Below are 19,714 nucleotides of genomic sequence, written 5' to 3' on the forward strand. Positions count from 1 at the left end.
TCAAACTCAAATGAGCTGGGGGCCAATTCTGCCAACGTCATCTGATTGGAGGGCCGGCTATTTCTGAAAATGCAATGTTCTGTTTTTCAAATACCACACAAAACTGCAAACAGAAAGTGCAAGTGTTTTTATCTAGTTTTAGACACCTGTGCTAGCAACCGTAGCTTATAAATAAAATAATGATAAAATAAATATTAATACAAATTATAAAATAAATGAAAAACAGGTATGTGTGTTTTTCACACCAAATAAAAATATTTCCTCTCATAACTTTTTTAAACCTGGCAAACTAGGCATCAGGGTTAAGAAAGCAACACCATTGGATTTTTATATCAAAATTTCAAAAGGCCATGGCTTGAAGGTGGTCAGAGATAAAGTCCTACTGTAAATGTAAAAATCTTTGAGTAAAACAAAAGTTTATGAAGGGGGTAAATGTACCCATCTAATTTGTCACTGGATGGCAAGCACCTCAAATTATGCACCTTTCAGTAAATACTGGATGAACATATTTAAGCAGGTTTACTTTCCTTTTTTCATATTACCCACATAACAAATTAACAGGAAAACACCTAAGATGTATACCAACACCTAAGATGTTGTGGTTTAGTAATAGATTACTACAATATAGGCCTACAATAAAGTATTCTGGTCAAACAGTTCCTATCGCGGGTAATCTGCAGTACCCAGAAGTTCGCATCATATTGCGGGTGACTTTGTAGTTCTTTAGAGCCCTATTTCTACTAGCCCTGCTGTCTGTACCACATCCATTACGGACACTATCATCACGATTACCACTGCAACCTCCAAGCTATGTTGGGCAGAGGGTCGAAACAAGCATGGTATGCTTAGTGGACACCGTTGTATACACGCACCTCCATTCACAGACGCACCGTGACTCATAGACGATCGATCATAATCTCCAAAAGGATATTCTCCTTCAGAATTAGAATAGGTGAATAACATAGCTTACCTAAGACTTCATCACACGTGAACGTTTTTCAACATTTGGTGTAGGCCTATTTCTGCTTAATTTCTGCTTCAATTTCTGCAACACTATGGCCTGCATCGCTTCCGCGTCATTACAAATGCACGTCTTCGTGTTTCTCGCGTGTAATACAAGTAGCCTATTTCCTGAAAACTTTGCGCAGCGATTTTGGGTTTGAATCAAGCTCTGGATGTCTTGCACATAGTGGAGCAGAGTAGGTCTACAAATGAGATTTGTCACCGTACCTGGATCTATCGTCTATTTTAATCAGTATCGTTGTTTGTCGCAATTAATAACCTCAAGGGCCGGACTACATTATTATTTTGTCATACGTCGCAGGCCGGAATTGGGCAGGACGGCCCGCGGGCCGGGTGTTTGAGACCCCTGATTTAGTGTGTGCGTGCGCGCTTGTAAAACTAGTGTTGTAGCCTACACAATCCTGGCGCAGTAGCATAAAACAGCCTACCATTTATTTTAGGAGGAGAGGTGTAGGACCTACAGTGTTACTTTGGGAGGAGATGAATCGATGTAATTTGATTATCTGAAATATCAACAAATTAACTGAAATATCAACAACCTTCAAGTTGCAACCTCTTCCATCAGCGTCAATATCAGTAGGCCTATCACATGATTCACTATTTTGTAGGTAGGCCCAGAGGACTGTTAGATAGATAGATTGATAGATACTTTATTGATCCCCTGGGGAAATTCAAGGGTTACGGGGCAGGCTATATATACTGCTCAAAAAAATTAAGGGAGCACTTCAATCACACACTGGATTGGTACTCTGACACTGTTTGGTTCTGAGCACAAGTAAAACTTTTGAGGCGAGTGTTTTATTTTGCAAGAACTGTCAGACATTCTGTGAATGTAGTTTGAGAATGGAGAAAAGGGTGGAAGGTTTCAAAAAATGTGTCTTAACAATTGTGGAAAACTGTAAGTGTTCCCTTCATTTTTTTGAGCAGTATATTATCATCAAGTAGGCCTATAGTAAATAATTTAGTCAACATTTTAACTCAATGTTGGTTTAAGTTATAAACAAAACATATTATAAATAATAAAAAAAAAAAAAACATGTTTGCAAAATGATCATATATATCCCTATATATTTCAGCCATATTTGGTTTAGTCTTGTGTAGGCCTAGGCTACTTTGCTCTATTATAAATTTGTTTTCTTTAGGCCTTATAGGCTGTATTGTAATATGCTTTATTACACGGCTCTTCAGAGTGCTGCAGAAAGTTCCATTCACATGAATGGGCCTTCCCAACGTTCGGGCCTATGTTAAATCTACATAAATCACCGGCAAAGCATTTAATCACCGCTGTCAATGGCAACGGGTTTTGTGCTTCTGATTAATGTCTTTCATATCACTACGCAAGGACTGGAACTTCATTCAAACGTGAAAGCAGATGGTTGATCAGCTGTGTTCTAAAGAATGTTTGATTCAAATTCAGCAGCGTGTGTTGTTGCGAACTATTTGTTTCTCAGCAAATGCCACGATGAACGGTGACAAATAGGCTAGGTTATGTAGGCTAAAGCCATATCGTGGGGAGTTTATTATTTCGTTTTGGCAAGTAGCCGTATAATAAGCGGGATAATGTATAGAACTCCGGTCATTACTGTGAAAATAAGTCCCTTCAGGGCGGAACAAGACCCCTCTGCTGCGCGTCGGGGTCCGGTTCGCCCTGTCGGAACTTATTTTCCCAGTAATGACCGGCGTTCTATACATTATCCCTTACATAATATTTAAAATATATGTATCTCAATGTATCAACACTTCCCATAAAAGTAATCAGATGTCATCATTTAAGGGCTTATTTTTCAAAATGTTCTTCCGGGGGGACATGCCCCCCGACCCCTAGTATTTGGCCCAAACATATTTCCTTCATGGCCCTTTTACCCCTGCATAGGATTTGCTTCATGAATGTTATGAAGTGTAGGCATACGTTAGCCAACACTATAGTACTTGAACCATCGGGGGGAGAGAACAATCACTCTGCTGTGATTACCTTTGCCAATAACACCCCTGATTAAAGGTGCCATGTGTGTATTAATTCATACTCCACATTCCATAAAAGATGGGGGCAGTATACCTCCAGAAAGTGAGTTGGTCTACCCTAGAGTAACAACCGAGACACGTGTATTGCAGTTTGGCTGGCAGTTATGTCCGTTTATGGCAGCTATTATCGTTATCGTTCTTGGTGTGAATAGGCCTTAACGATAACTATAAATAAATATCGTTCTCGTTAATATGAATGATGACGTTCAAACATAAACTATAACGATAACGACATGAAGAACGATATCGTTGGGGATCACTTTTAGAGCGATTTTCACAACGATAAAATGCTAATAGCCAATCAGAACCCATCAAATTTTAGCCGTCACATTCATTTACACAAGGAGAGACTTTGTTTATCGTTGTTCAGTGCGAACGCTTTTATCGTTATGGATATAGTTATCATTATCGTTCTTGGTGTGAATGGGCCTTAACTGTCAGCCCCCATCGTCAAGATACAACTATGATAGGCTACAACTAAGATATGCCTACAACTAAAAATTAACCAGCTAAATGGACGAATATTAAGTGTAATTTTTTTGTTCACTTCAGTTGTCCATACCTTTGTTTTTACCGAGTTATCCCAAACCAGATGTGGCTGCAATGTCCAGAATATGGTCAGAAAAATCTACCGAGAAATTTGGAAATTTGAGTAGGCCTATGGAATTTTTAAATGGAAAATGTGTAGGAACCCTGAATTTCTTCTCATTCTTTTGATGTGTGTAGCTCATTTTGTTTTTATATTTTTACCTCAATTCTTACACATGGCACCTCTAAGGCTGAGTGTGTGTGTTTTCACTAGCCACCAAAGATTCTAGAACACAGCCTGGGCAACTGACATACGTCAGTGACACGCCCCTGTGCAGGCAGGAACTGAACCAGAGCCCGTCTCTGACTGAACTCCACTTTGCCCTCATAGACATGAACTAGGAGGACCCATCTTGCTACGCATTATCTTTGTTGAGAATCTTGAGAGCAACGAGAGAGGAGTAAAGAGAGACGAGTAAGGGATTGTTCAGCAGTAGATAGCGCAGATTATAGATAAATAGATAGGCTATAGATAGCCTAGATATGTATATAGACAGGTAGATAGATAGCTAGATCATGTCATATGCTGGTCACGGGGGAGCTCCTCGACCAGCGGCCAAAATGCACTCGCTTCCCTAGTTACTGCAGCTCCACCACAGTTTCCATCGGGACGGCACAGCCCACACAAGCACCTGCAAAACTGCGACTTGCCCATATTATCTCCCTCTTTGGTAAGCCGTACCCTGACGCAGGGGCGTCACTAGACCTTATTCACTGGGGCACGTGCCTCAGTAAAAGTCTCCAGTGCCCCAGTAAAATTCTAGCACGGCTCTAGCTGGAAACGGCATTCATGAGCGCATCTCCGTGCCTGCTTTAATCATGGCTCGAGTCTGTCACTTACCAGCCAATAATAAAAAAAACAAGGAATAAAGAAAGGGGCCATAATAGCCAATCAGGAAATAGCACCTCTGTAGCTGGCTAAGATTGAACGCAACAACCAATGAAAATCGTTCACATGATTCTTCCGAGTGTTTCGTTGTACTGCACACACATACACTGTGGATTGTGGAATCACTTTGAGCATAGAGTAAGTCGTCCCCTGTGTAATGTTACAACAAATTCACAACTTGTTTGACAGAAAAAATTACAAGTTGATCGCTGTTAGAGAGTGTTAGGGTAACATAACATAACTAGCATCTGTTTTTCAATGCTTAGCGTCATTGTAGCCTAAATTTAGCAACAGTTTACCAGCTTGTGCTCTCTCCCTCACACACACACTCACACCATGCGTAGGCTGCATGCACACATGCGGACAATTAATAAGGATTTATACGTATACTGTAGAGACTCCTGTAAAAGTAGCCTATACTGTTTGTGAAGCTGTCCTACTGTAAAACTAAACACAGCCTTCTGACTATTCAGAGATGGACATCAGAAAATTATTCCTGAACAGAGGGAGAGGAACAGTGAGCAGGATGAGGGAGGTATGATAATTTTGCCCACATTAACGGTAACATTAACATTTATGCTGGTAATAGCCAGTGCTGTGATTTGATCAATGGTTTGATGGCAAACTTAAATAAGTTTGCTGCATTTGCAAATGTAGCCTATAATAATACACAGAATCAGAATAGCCATCTGTGTAGATTATTATCTACAAATTTGCAAATTATCACCAAAAGTCAGTATGAAGGCTTTAGTAGGCTATTTAAGCTACAAAGAACTGCAGTATTGCCAGGATGTATATAGGACCCTTGCCTGGGAGGGAAGTATATCTCACTTTTGACTAAAAATAAGCTTCCCTTGTGTTAGTAGGAAAGCCTATTAAATTAATGCATGTGAGTAGGCCTACTATGTGTTTGGATGTTACTGGATAGAGGCTGCTACAACAATTGAAGGAAAGGGAGAGTGCTGGAGGAGGAGGAGGAGGAGAAGGTCGAAGAGAGGGGAGAAAGAGCACAGGCTGGGCAGTCCAATACCAGGCAGGAGGAGGAGGAGAGACAGGCAAGAAACGGATGAGGACATGATGGGGGCTAGGCGTAAAACTATTCAGAGTATGGAGGAGGATGTCTGTGACCTAGGGGACATATGTGATGGTCCAAATCAGGCTAGCCATTTATTCATATTGCGCGCACAGTTATTATTATTTTTTTTTTATGTATTGGGAGTTGGGGGCCTGTGCCCCAGCAAAGCTCTAGGTCTAGAATCGCCCCTGCCCTGACGATGTCAATGGCAATCAATCACGAGCAGTAGTTATCGAAAATATTAATGCTGAAGACACGACCAGCCTAATCGGCGGCGGCTAGAAGGTAAGTTTGCAACAACTGGGGTGGCTCACAGGTGGGACTAAAAAGTTAGCCCAAAGCTAGCTATCATGATGCTTTATATTCTGATCTTCTGACTAAGTTTGCCCGGTAGCCTATTTATCTGAACTAACGACATGATCACTATCACTAGATATAAAGAAAATGTTGACTTTCACTCGGTGCTGTTCACTGACAGTAACAAAAAAAGTGTCGTAACGTTATAAGCATAATGCATTGAACTGAATAGGTGCATTATGTACAGTGTTGGGCAAGTTACTTCAAAATCGTAATGTACTATGCATTACTTATTACTGTCATTTAAAAGTAATTTGTTACATTATAATATTACTGTCTCTGTATTTTGTAAGGCATTACACTACTATTGCATTACTTTTAAGTTACTTTCACCAAAATATATAGAAATATGGATTTGCCATTCTAAATGCAGTTTATTACGCTCAATGCAGCTTGCTCTTCCAATGGAGGGAGATGTGGTATAGCATAATGACTGAGCTAGGCTTAAGGCAACAGTAGAATGCAATAGGCGCAGTGCTCATAATGCAATACAAGGAACAATCATAGTCAGAATGTTAAAAACCGACAAAAGGTCAAAGTCTGGTAAATTGTGATAGAAATACTGTAACTTTAAGGCCTAGGCCTACTCATTAAAATCAATAGAGAGCCTACTATATTGTAAATCAAAGCTTAAAGGAACCGTATGTAAGATTGTGGCCAAAACGGGTACTACAATCACTTTCAAATTACTGTAGAGCGGTGTATCCCCTTCCCCTCCCCCCTGACTGGCAGAGTTGGCAACCTGATGCCGAAACACTACTGACTTTGTGATTAGTAGATAGGTGGAGGGTGGCGCATTAGGCCAAAACACAACATGACAACATCAACATCAGTTGAGGGCTGCAACTTCACTTTTTAAATGACAATATCCTGGCCAGACTACTGTTGTCAGTGATATAAGTATTTAAAAATGAACATGATTTCTTAATGTCTAGTGACATATATTAGGGCAATTTTATGATTAATTGAAATACAATTTTTACATACGGTTCTTTTAATAAAGACATGTCAAGATGGTGGCCTGCTGGCCATTTTGGTGCCCTAAGTGAGTGGCTTTGAGTGAGTGACATTTAAATGATAACTCAAACACCTAAAGTAAAATAAAAGCCCTATTATTTACAGACCATTACTGTGTATTTTTAAACATTAATTTCTGAAGAAATGCTGTTTTACTTATAAATGGTGCACTGTCACTTTAAGAGCATTGATCTTTACGTTGTCATAATGCCCTTTTGCCAGCTCTTGTTTACAAGCCTTATTTGTTTGAGTTACATTGATAGCACAATATTAACAATATTATGCACAATGTTAAGTTGTTTTAAGCAACCTTCATTGCTTTGGAAATGGAAGTATGCAATGACATGTTGCTTCACATTTCGTTTTGCGAATACAAGTGAATTATGAGCCTGGTATCCACCTAGCTATCTGAATGGAATGCGTTTCAGTCGACTCAGCATATCATGTGCTTCATGTAGCCTAAATGCTTGGAAAACGAATGATTGAAGACCCACCAATTATAGTACTACGTGGTGATTGAGAGAACCCAAAAGGTATCAAACTTGCATGTAACATCGTGTTAGTGCATTTTGATATTGTAAACGTTATTGATGAAGAGTGAAACGCAGTTTGCAGTAAAGCTACTATTTATTGGTTAAATTTGGGTGCCCCCTCTGTCCTTTGGTGCCCAACGCAAAGTGCGTGATGCGCGTGGTGGGAGCGGTGGCACTGCCAGGCTACACAATCTTTTTCTGCATTTCTATCCCTTTATTCTCTTCAATTTAAGTTCACAGCACAAAGATGACCTGCACAACAGCATAGTTTGTGTTTTATCAAGAATCAAAAAGATTAGCGTGGCACTACTTTAGATGTTTACTTGTGCTATTTCGCGAGCTGAGAGATCTTTCGGTTTCGCACATAAAGTGCACTAACTATTATGTTCTTCATAGCCTTGTCTCTGACAAGCTGAAAATAATGAGCGTAGGCTTATGTCCATCCCGCAAATAGAGTCCGCCTGCGAGTCTGCTGCAGCCACAGTCATATTCAACCAGTATCAGGAGATAACGTTCTACTATTTTGCGCGGATTTTTTCTCCTCTGTTGTTCTCGCGTGGTGTTTGCGAATATGTATCAAAACAAAACAAGCGCTTAATTTTGGGTTAAACTGCATTGTAACGCGCGTTACTGAAGTTTGTACCGAGTAAATATTACCCGATTTTTTTTTGTAATGCCTTACATTACCGCGTTACCGCAAACAGCAATATATTACAGTAATTACATTACTTTTGTAACGCATTACTCCCAACACTGATTATGTAGCCTCATAACGAGGCCTCTCAAATTCAGAAAATTGCATTAAACTAAAATCGGAAGACATTGTTATCTTCGTTAGACCATAGGGTCGTTGTCATATACATGCTGTAACGAAATTTGAAGTATAAATATACAAACTTTATGTTGAAAGTGTAACCGCGACCGTTTCCCATAGGAATGAATGTAAAACATACCCTCCAAAACGAGACCTCCCGAAATTCAGAAAAATTACTAAATTGATATCAGGCACCGTTATTACCATTGGTAGATCATAGGGTAGCTGTGATATAAATGCTGTGACGAAATTCGAAGTGTAAATATACAAACTTTATGTTGAAAGTGTAACCGCGATGTCCATTGAAATGCATTGAAATGAATGAAGCGCAGATCATGTAGTCCCCAAAGTGACGTCATCACCGAATTGCGTAAAAAAATCATTTTTAAAAATGATATACATATATTGAGTGCTTTATGTACCCATTAATCAACAGTGGTGGTTAACCTGCAACACAGGCTTTAAACCAGGGGTGGGCAAACTGCGGCCCGCCCGCCAAGCACTTTCATCCGGCCCGCCGAGCATTTCATTTGGTTATCAGGCTGCTCGCTATTTTTTTTCCTGCGATAGTTGGTTAGCTAGCTTTACTGCAAACTGCTTTTCACTCTCCTTAGAGAACGTTTACAATGTCAATGTCAAAACATCATGTTAAATAGAGATAACATCATGTTAAACTAAGTTAACTCTATAGTTATCTCCTTTGCAGCAGATCTACCGTGAACATTATGCGATCAATTTAATTGGGAACGCGTCTGCACTCACGAGAGGGAGAGAGAGCCGCAGGTTCTGGCTTGTCATTGTTGATAAGTGATATGTCCTTCTTATAAGAAACGTTTTAAAGGAAATCATGAAGGCAACAGTAGTTCCCACTACTGACCATTTAAAAACTGTGAGAGGGCCCAGCCGTAGGTACAGCACTAGCCATAGCGGAGCAGGCAGAAGATCATTGAGAAATAAACATGAATTAAAGTGACTGTCTTAAAGCGACAGTGCACAATTTATACATTTGTTAAACAGCATAAAATTAGCAGTATTTTTAAGCAATTCACATTTTTAAACAAATACTTTTCATACTAAATTATAGGCTATAAAAAATTTATTTTTTTATGTGTGTGTGTGTGTGGGGGGGGGCAATTTTCAAAACCCAATGTGGCCCTTGAGCCAAAAAGTTTGCCCGCCCCTGCTTTAAACCATAGCAATCTTGCTACTCAATGTTTTTCTAAGGTTGGCTAATATCACTATGTTACAAAGGCAGTGACATATTAGACAAATGTATGGCCAGTTGGCCACCGCTTGTTAACCCATTCGTTTCAGGCTTTTGCAGCCTACTACACTGTGCATTTGTTTTAATTCGTCAGTATTATATCATAGCAAACAATACAGTCTGACGAGAAATGGTACAGCCCAATGGGGTGAGGGTTTGAAAATCGTATTTAATTAGATTATATCCTGAATTCTTGGTATGTGATGGTAATACTGCATTTAATTACATGATATATCAGATAACATTACATTTTATTACATTTTTTCAGTACCCCCCAAATTATTATTTTCATCCCATTTGGGAGGGTCCAAGTTTTATCTAGGGGGGTCGGACCCCTAACCTGGCCCTAGCCAGATGAATTTCGCTCCGCCTAGCTCCACTCATCCATCTGGAACCGATCCATTGAAGTGTTGCTTCAGAAGGCTGGACCTAATAAAAAAATGCTTGCATATGATTGAATAAGCCACTTGTCCGTCATCTATTGACGTGCTACTTCAACCACTCTCATCGAAGCCAACCCGTGACGCTGATAACAGTCTCACAGTCGCTTCTACGCTATGTCACATCTATGAAACTCCCGCCCTGCGTCCTGATTGGCTAAACCATAAAGTTGGTTGGAGAAATCACTCTCAATGGAAGAGGTTCCAGATGGATGTGAGTGAAGCTAGGCGGAGCTAAGCGGAACGACATTCATCTGGCTAGGGCCAGGTTATCGGACCCCCCCAATACCCCCGTAATTCGAACCATACAGACTAATGCTTATAGTGTGTGAAATCATTCTGGATCCACGCATATCAACATGGTAAGACCTTCAACATGGTCGTCTGCTGCACAACTCCAGGAGGTTCCACCAGTACCTGCGGAAGCTGAACATCCTTCTTGTTAAATATGTCATTTCCTGGGCGAGGGAGAGTGACTCAGAGCTTTCAGAACACACTGGGTATTGTCCATACATCTCATCTGACACATTTATCTATAATTCATAGATGTAAACTGGGTCTGGACACGGTTGACTTCTGTTTAGGGCTGTCTGATTTGGGGGAAATATCTAATAGCGATTTTTCCAACGTTGCAATTGCGATTTAATTTGCAATATCATTTTTGAAAGTCAAGCTTCAGTTCAATATTCCAAATGTTGCTTTAAGTTGAGCCACTTCTGATTGGTGAGCAGCATGCTTAGTGCATGAGATGGACAGCATTCCTGTTGGGTGAGCTTCACTGTCCGTCACACCAGGAGGATTTGACGTGTGACAAGATTAACCACTGGAACAGAGTTGCGAGCTGCTGGATTAATAACCACCATGTCACCACCATGTTATTAGTTGCATTAGTTCAAATAGAAATTTCAATGAAATATTGATTAATTATGCAGCCCTACATCAGATGTGCTTTCAGAATCCTTTTGTAAGTACAGCAAACACAGTTGCTGTAAAGAAAGGTATCAAATTCAGTTGTTTACTTAATTTGTTCATGAGCCCCCATGTTCATGCCCCCAGAGTGTAGCACAGCTGCCTGGTAGCTCTAGTTGTTGGGTACATAAACTCAAGCTAGGTAGAACTTCTTGTTTTTTGTACCGACAGTACTCGGTGACCCTGAGAAACAGATCTATGTGAAAAATCACTGGAGTTCTCCTTTAATTAAGCTTTTGGAATCCTTTAGGAAGTACAGCAAACTCATAGTTGCTGTAAACAAAGGTTTTAAATGCAGTTGTTTACTTAATTTGTCCGTGTTAAATGCTGCTAACCCCTTCAGGACAGCCATTGGTTGTCTACAAGGCAGTGCCAATCATCCTCTGTCACCACAGAAAGCCAATTTTTAAACTTTATGGGATAGTGAAGTGATGACAGGAAATGAGTGAGGGAGACAGATGGGAAATGACCACAGGTCAGACTCAATTCTGGCCCCCTGTGGGCACTGAGCCTGTTTGTGATTAGGACACCGCTGTTATAGATGTGGGAGAGAAGGGTATTTGTAATTGTGTGTATGTGTGGGACCTGCATATCCTCAGCTACGGTTGAAATGGAGGTTTTGATAGCAGGGTTGGTTGATGGCACCATCTCGGTCAGCTGGTACCCATCACTGCTTAGACAGCCCCTGTGATTTCCTGATTTGTGTGTGTGTTTGTGTGTATGTGTTTTGTATGTGCTTTTATTCATGAGCAAATGAAAGACAGGGGGCTTAATGGCCATACAGCAGACATTATGTTGTGCTGTAATGAGGTCTGAAGCACTTGCTTTATTATCAGACAGCTGTGTTACTGCTTGATGGACTTCACTGCAGGTGATTATCACTGTATCCCTGTTGGCAAAATGTCCCACTGGTCCCTCTTCACAGTTAAATGAGGCAGAGTGGTTTTGCCTCCTCAGCATAGTTATATTATCAGCCCCAGAACCTCCCTCAGAATGCAGACCTTATTCCGAAACTGCATTCCATCCCATCCCATTCCATTTTATTAAAATTACAAAGAGTATAACAAAAATGTAACAATACGTCTCAAAACGCTTTTCGTCCCAGCTTGAACAGGGTCTTGATGTCCGCTGCAGACCACCGGCGTAAGTGTGTGTGAGTGAGAGATCATGGTTTGTGTGTGTGTGTGTATGAAATAAGTTCAAGTCATTGTTCATCCACTCAGTCATTCCAGTCAAGTCAGCATCACAATGCTGCTCAGCCACCTATCTGCAATCTCTCCCTGATAGTCCCATACAGATTGGCCCATTTCACCTCCACACCAAACCCTCCCCAGATAGCAATTTCCTTTGGGCCGGATCCGCATAAAAGCCTTTAGATCCGCCTGTAGCGGACATACGGTATCTGACTGTGGGCCAGGTCTGCTCCTGATACAGGTTTCAGCTCTGCTAGCAATGCTGTTTTATCCCCGGTTTACAGATTTGTCCCAGGTCCAATTTCCGCAACTCAACTGGAAGTCAGGAGATGCTTTTAAAATACAAAACACTGATTTGGCCCAAACCTGTGATACGGATATGAGCCGAAGGACCATTTTTTCACAGCAGACCCAGGTGGTAATGATATTAATTAAGGTGCTGATTCTGCTAAATTGACTGTCCTTTCCCTACTTCATTGTCAACTGGCTGCTAAAGAAAAAATAGTTATTTTGGAATGGCACAAATGTAGAAACCATGGGGGTGCACTATGTTCCCATGGCCACTTCATTTCTACAGTAAGGCTGGAAAAGAAGATATAGTTGGCTCAATATTGATCATATGTTCATTTCATTATTTTTATTATTACCTAGCAGTGGTAAAAATAGTCAATTGTTGTTTGTGTCAGATCTAACAGTGCTATGAGACAACCCCATATTCTTTCCACGCATGCAGAAGTCCAAGCAGTAACGTTAATCAAGGATCTTTGGTTTGCTCACTATCAATCTTTTGACATGATTTGCCAGCCTGGGGTTGGACTAGGACAGCCCAACTTTTCAAGGTAGGTTATCTGCTTTTTATCTCTGTTTTATTCAGAGACAACAACAAGCAACCGAGCGATTGATAACTTTAAGGTTATACTATTATTTTCCAGCAATATGGGCTACTACCTTAGCTTAAGCAAAACAGCCATCACAATAACTCTTTTGGAAAAAACATTGATAACGCTAACAGGATCACTGATGATAAAAAACGAGTGTAATTGTGACTACCTATTTTCAAAAAGGAATAAATGGCTAATTTTTTTATTTTGTGTTGTTTCAGATTGACCATGGAGATGACTGAGGAAGACAGCCTGAATATCGATGGGAACAGTGGAATTAACACGACTTAAACTTTGTCTGGGATTGCACTTCTACAGCCAGGTTGTTAAATAAAAAAGTAATTAGACACTTATGTGTAAAGTTTTTTTTACCCCCCTCTTGTGTTTGTAGCCTAACTTATGTTTATCAGTTGAGCTGTTGGGAAAACGTTACGAACTTTAGCCTGGGTGAACCTATAACGAACCTGTTAGCAAATGTGTAGCAAACAGATTTTTCAGGATAATTAGGCCTAATTACCAATCGCATTTCACATTCACAAATAAAGCCGGCTGATGTCTGATAAACGGGTCCGTACCACACACAATAAGCGGACCCGTAGGCTATTGCATATGATAAGCAGATCTGGAGCGCGTCAGTAACACAGACTACCATACAGAACTGGGCCAGTCTTAGCCCTTATTGGTACCAGATCCGTCAAACGGATCCAGACCAATTTTGGACCGATGTGTGTTTGGACGCCGGATCAGGTCCATTATGCAGATCCGTGCCAGACGTTGTGGTAGGTGTGGCCCAGTTCCGTCCCAGTGTATGTTTGCTATCTGGGTCACTACACCCCCTCCTATACAGGTCTGTCCCACCTGCATGAAGATGGGGTTGTATGGCCAAACCTCAGCTGCCTCCTGATGGACTTGATTATAGAGCAGATTGGGGGTGCTTTCAATTCAATTTTCTCTATTTATATTGGAGTTGGAAAAGTTCTACAGAGCCAGAGTCTGGTATCCACCACAGTGACCACTCTACCGAGCCCCGAGTCTGATACCCACCACAGTGACCACTTCGGCTCCTCCGGCTGAGAAAAACTTCAAACAGGAACCCTATTCATAAGGAGGGACCCATTTGCCAGCTGGGACTGAGACATGGAAAAAGTGTGTGCGTGCGTGTGCTGGGGGGTGGGTGGTTGGATGAGGGGGGAGATGAGAGACTCCCATCCAATTCTATCATCCAGCAGCAGCACTCTGCTAACAGCCACACTGGTGCCTATGAACAGCCAGGCGCCCCCTCCCTCCATTCTCCACTCATTCATTCATTCTTTCTCCAGCGTCTGGTCCTTTGATGTATTATGGATGTGGGCTCTCTCTCTCTTTATTACACTTCCTCCTCCTCTTCCTTGCAGCCCTCTGGGAGCATATGAAAGAGAGGAGGTGGCAGAGGCATGTGTGTGTGTGTGTTTTATTCACCATATGAAACATAGAGGACCAACGCTAAAAGAGACCACGACTAGCTCTCAGACTGTTTCATGAGAGTAGGTCCATAGGGACTGTGGCTATTGGGGCTATTGATATAATCACAACAAATACTAAGGCTAACCCATACCTTCTTCCGTAATTTGCATGGCCATCAAACTTCATTTTAAAATCATTAGTCCATTCAGGTTGCCAGATTGTGTATGAAATACACCCTACACATACACGATCACTTAGTTTCAATTTCAACCGTTTTGTCATAGGCTAAAACCTGTTATTCAGTTCTGTTGGTGTTTATGTGACTGTGGAGGCTGATGTGTGAGCCACACACTCGTCCACAGGTGGGGCAAGGGGGCCCTGTTCTTGGGGTGATATGTTGGGCTGATGTTGGGGTGATGCCTGAAGTTGGGGTGATGCCTGATGTTGGGGTGATAGCGGCTTGGGCACGTCTTCAGTCCCTTCTGTAAAGAAAGGTGTCGTGTATTTACTCAGTATCCATGGCAGAGGGGACGTACCAGGTGGATCAACTGAGTGCCAGAGGTTCAACATGGGCCAGGTTAATGGCACATGTGTTAGTCTTTAGTAGTAGCACTTTTACTGACACTCACTCCTGTTTTGCATCTGAGTTGGCCATAGAGGGTTTGGTGGGGGAGGCGGAAATAAGGCATACGGATGGTGTGGCCCATAGAGGGTTTGGTGGGGGAGGCAGAAATAAGGCATGTGGATAGTGTGGCTGACCCAGTGAAGCCTTTTCACCAAGGCTGCCTCCATGCAGTTGGTGTTAGACATGGAGAGAATCTCAGTGTGGGGGATTAGGTCTTCCCAAGCTGAGGATGTTTTGAGGAAGGTTGGGTGGTGAGCTGTCAAAGACAAAGCAGAGTGCAGGGTCACACATCCAAAAACTGTTACAGGTGCTAGAGGTAAAAATCAAAAGAAGGATGTGCACACTGTATCAGAAGCTGCCAGAAACTTTAATTCATACGTAATGTTTCAATCTCACAGATCTTCATGTAAAACCTAATTGTACAATGCCTGTGGAGCAGAGTGGTAGGGTTCCAGTTCCGACAGCACTCACTGGTTCTGTTGCCTGAGGTGCTCGATTCAGCACCTGTGTGAGGCGTCTGGGATGGGAAGCTAACCTGCTGGCCTAGATAAGACAGAGAGGGAGAGAGTGCCCTAGAGCATAGCACTGTAAATAGGCCCTGAGTGAGTGGGTCTGCCCAGCTAAAGATACCTCAGCAGGGGCGTGCGGCGGAACAAGGTGCTTCTGGAAAGATACGGCTGTGCGGATGGGGAAGGTGTATGTGGTGTGTGTGTGTGTGTGATTCAGTGAGATGTGGGGAAAAGAGCCAAATCCACAAATTAATTTATTCTGGTCCATGTGCCATGTTAATCCCATCTCCGAATCTGTAAACAAACAACACATCAAACACCTGAAGCCCAGGGAAAGAAAACACACACAGCTGTGTGAGTGGGTGAGAGAGTGTATGTGTGTGTGTGTGTTGGGGGAGGGTGAGTGAAACAAATTGGAAAAGCACCCAAATAAACATAATGTTCTCTCCCTCCTCTGGTAATGCTGAACAACCTGAACATATCCACACACACACACAAAGGGCTCTATGTGTGCGGGACTCTGGGCCAGATGAGGGGCAGATCCACAGTGCCGCTCAGGCCAGTCACTATAGACCCTTTCAACAAAGGAAGTCTTGTGGGGCCAACTATGATGCTGATAATGGAACTCTCTTGAAAGGGTCTATATGGCATTTAAAGTGCACCTCCTTTAATGTCTGTGTGTGTGTGTGTGGGGGGGGTGAAGTAGATGTGTGTGTTATTACTCTCCTGATCTTTCCTAGCCCCAACCTGTATATACACACACACACTTGTCATGACCATGTCATGATGCTGATGCTGACACACACGCGCTCACATCGTGGATGGTCATGTGCTTGTGGGTAGAAGCAGTTCAATCTTGCTGAATGCTGGTAGATGGAGTATGGTGAAAAAATTGTGAATAAGCTTTATAGTCTACTGTATTTCTCCTGTCCTTGTCCTATGCAAGCATCCTTTGTTTATTCTTGAATTTAATGAAAGCCTGTCTAGAGGCCTTTTGCCTATCACCAGGTGTGAAATGTTAATGTTTGTAGAACAGTGAGGGGCCAGGCCTCTGAGGAACTTCCCAGGAAAGGGGGTTGTTTTAATTAGGGATGCACCGGATCCAGATTTTTGGGGTTCGGCCGAATACCGAATCCACTGGTTAAGATTCTGCCGAATCCGAAACCGAATACCGAATCCTACTCCATCCTCAGTCCATTAACACAGTAAACACATTTATGAAGTAAATAACATCCACAGCAGTGTATATTTAATTTTATTATGACCGCCGCTAGCGAAGCTAGCGAAGCGGTCATATAGGGATTGTCAAAGTTTTTTTTTTTTTTTTTTTTTTTTTTTCCCGTCATCTACTTCCTGAATTTTTGGTCAACGATACCCGGGACACCGAACCACCGGGGCACATGAAATTTGGTGGGTATGTAGCCCCACTAGACTTTTACGGAAAAATTTCGTTTCGTCCCCGGGGTCCACTCCCCCCCCGTGCTGGGCCCCCCGAACCGCAAAAAAAGCAGTTTTTCCTAAATAACTACCTGAACCGTGGCACCGAGGATGAAGAATCTTTTATGGTATGTTGGTCTCAAGGGCCCACATCAATCTGGCCCATAATCACTCATTTGTGATTTGCACCCCCCCGGTAAAAAATGAAAATGCAATATTATTCTGCTTTAATCGTCCCTATCTTCAGTTAAGATGTTCAGAACTGCACCAAATTTTATGTGTATGATTGACCTGGCATTCTCTGGGGGTATGCCAAGTTTCGTAGAATTTCATCCATGGGGGGGTCTTTAAAAAAATAGATTATGTGTACATTTAGTGACTGTACACTCATTGGCCTGTAGATGGCGGTGCACACATATACACATGCACACACACACAGGCACCCACATACTATCGGTATTAGAACGGCTGATACATAATTACAAATTCAGTAGGATTAAAAGAAAGCCAAAATAAATATTCATCATCATCATCATCATCATGGCTGCATTTCCAGTATTGGCGATAAGTAGTCGTTTGTCCACTAGATGGCGCATCGTTGCAGTGAGACGTAATTTTGTTGGAAGTTAAACGTGGGTTGGAATACAATGGCCGCTTCCTACAAGGACTATAGTTTACCGCAGAGAACGTCTAATAAGGATAGGATGATGTTCACATGAAATGTAATTCCCATTTCTTCTTGAAGCCGAAATAAATCTGAGGATGTTTATCGGACATGCTTGGTTTTTACTGCAGGTACGTTAATCTTATAATATCAATAAGGACCTAGGCAATGTTACCGTTAGCGTTGGTTGAGTGATGGAGGCCAATTTGATTGATTGCATTTGTAGAAAACTATAAATGCGGTTATACCAAGCAAATTGATAACAGCACTGTAATTGTATCTTTCGACTGTCATTTGTTGCACGTGCTACAAAAATCATTCTGTGCAATGGAAGATTTACCAACGTTACACCGATCTGATACAGTTTTGCCTACATGCGTGAGACTGAGACGCCTGTTTATTTTGTTTGAAGTGCGTGCAGGGTCTGAGAGGGGAATCGATGTGCTTTGATTCCAGCTTGGTAGTTGTAGTCTGTGAAATTAAAAAGCACGTGTGTGTGAAGTATCCAAACAATGACACCTTCATTTCATTATGGCTGCTTTAGCAACACACCATAAGCTACTGTTTAGCCTAGTGGGTCCCATTTAGAGGTGGCTACTTCATTCGCGCTTTCCTTGACTCATGGAGCTGCGTAAATTTTATTACAACTTTTCGCCACGATATGGCAATTTAAGTCCGCTTGATACTGTAAGGCTTAAGCCATTGGTTTCCAAAGGAGATTTTATTTGTGTCGCCAGCATAGCTTATTGACAATTTATGTTGTAAATAGGCCTACCTTATAAGCCTACCTGTAGCTTAAGGAAGCTAACAGCTTTCTATTAGGATCTAGTTTGTTAGTTACAGTTTTGTCATAACTCCCTGATGCATTTTTGCATTTAGAATAGCCAGAGCGTGAACAATATCGGGTGCCTATGGACTAGGCTCGCTTGGTGAACCCAGCCTGATCTGCCCGCTATTTATTTTTTGATTTCTTAAAAGATTGAGCTTGGTCTGGTGAAAGCCAGACTAGCCATGGACCTCAGTTACACAATGCAAGGGAACATGAATCAGCCTATATTTGCACGAACAATAACGGACAACAGCTCTTCAACTTTGGCCCGTTAAAATGTGTATGAACAGTCTAGCGACGCATTTCATCAAGGGCCATTTGGACATGTCAGTTATTTGCACCACTAGTAAAACAGCATTTCGTTTCAGACTACTGTTACTTAATTTGTGCATTAACAATAACGTTTCAGACTACTGTTACTTAATTTGTGCATTGACAATAAAGTATTACATGAACTAAAGATGACTAAAATCTTATGTAGAAGAAGAAACATTCACAAAAAAATCCATCCATCCAAAAATGACCTTTGTTTTTGATAGCTGTTGAAAACGGCTGAGATGTTTTTGTAAATAAATAAATAAATAAACAAATAAATAAATAAATAACATTATGCTGATACCTTTTGCTTTTCCCAAATACAATGTAGCCTACAGGTGTAAGTGACCTTTCATCAATCCAGTTGCAATGGATGAACTGTGATGAACTGCCCTACTTGTGATTGTTTAGAGATTTTAAAGGTTTTATAACAATGCTACATCTTCTTTGGCTATTCTACAATCTATTCACCTTTTCAGCACCAGTAGGCTACTTTCTGTGCAGCCGCACACACACACTCAGGCATGCCAAACAAGCATACACAAAAGTTTCAAGAGTGGGGGATGGAGTAAAATATGGAGACAAATTGAAGTGTGCTTTATTTTCGCGGAACGGATGTACAGGACTGAGCGGCGGTCATATTTTGTACCGCTATGCGGTACATCTAGTTTTATTTTAACTGCAAATTGAACATGTAGCTCGACTAGAATCACCTTCTTTGGACTGAAAGTACTGCCAAACAACACTTTTTCTGCTCGAGTTCCATTTTCACTTTCTCACTCACACAGCCTGAGCTACTGCATTCGAACGGGCCACCTACGTAAACA

General features: G+C 41.6%; 1 long non-coding RNA gene across 1 annotated transcript; it reads left to right on the plus strand.

Moving 5' to 3' along the window:
- The first annotated feature begins 12,864 nt into the window (after window positions 1-12,864).
- LOC143135259 (uncharacterized) lies at window positions 12,865-13,374 on the plus strand. The gene is made up of 2 exons (XR_012988867.1): window positions 12,865-13,023; window positions 13,287-13,374. It is a non-coding gene; the product is annotated as an uncharacterized LOC143135259 (long non-coding RNA).
- The last annotated feature ends 6,340 nt before the right edge of the window (window positions 13,375-19,714 follow it).

This window comes from Alosa pseudoharengus, unplaced genomic scaffold (assembly GCF_046254945.1).
Source record: "Alosa pseudoharengus isolate Yale_2024_CS ecotype anadromous, Long Island Sound unplaced genomic scaffold, YU_APseudo_1.1 YU_APseudo_1.1_scf_2, whole genome shotgun sequence".
Lineage (NCBI taxonomy): Eukaryota > Metazoa > Chordata > Actinopteri > Clupeiformes > Clupeidae > Alosa > Alosa pseudoharengus.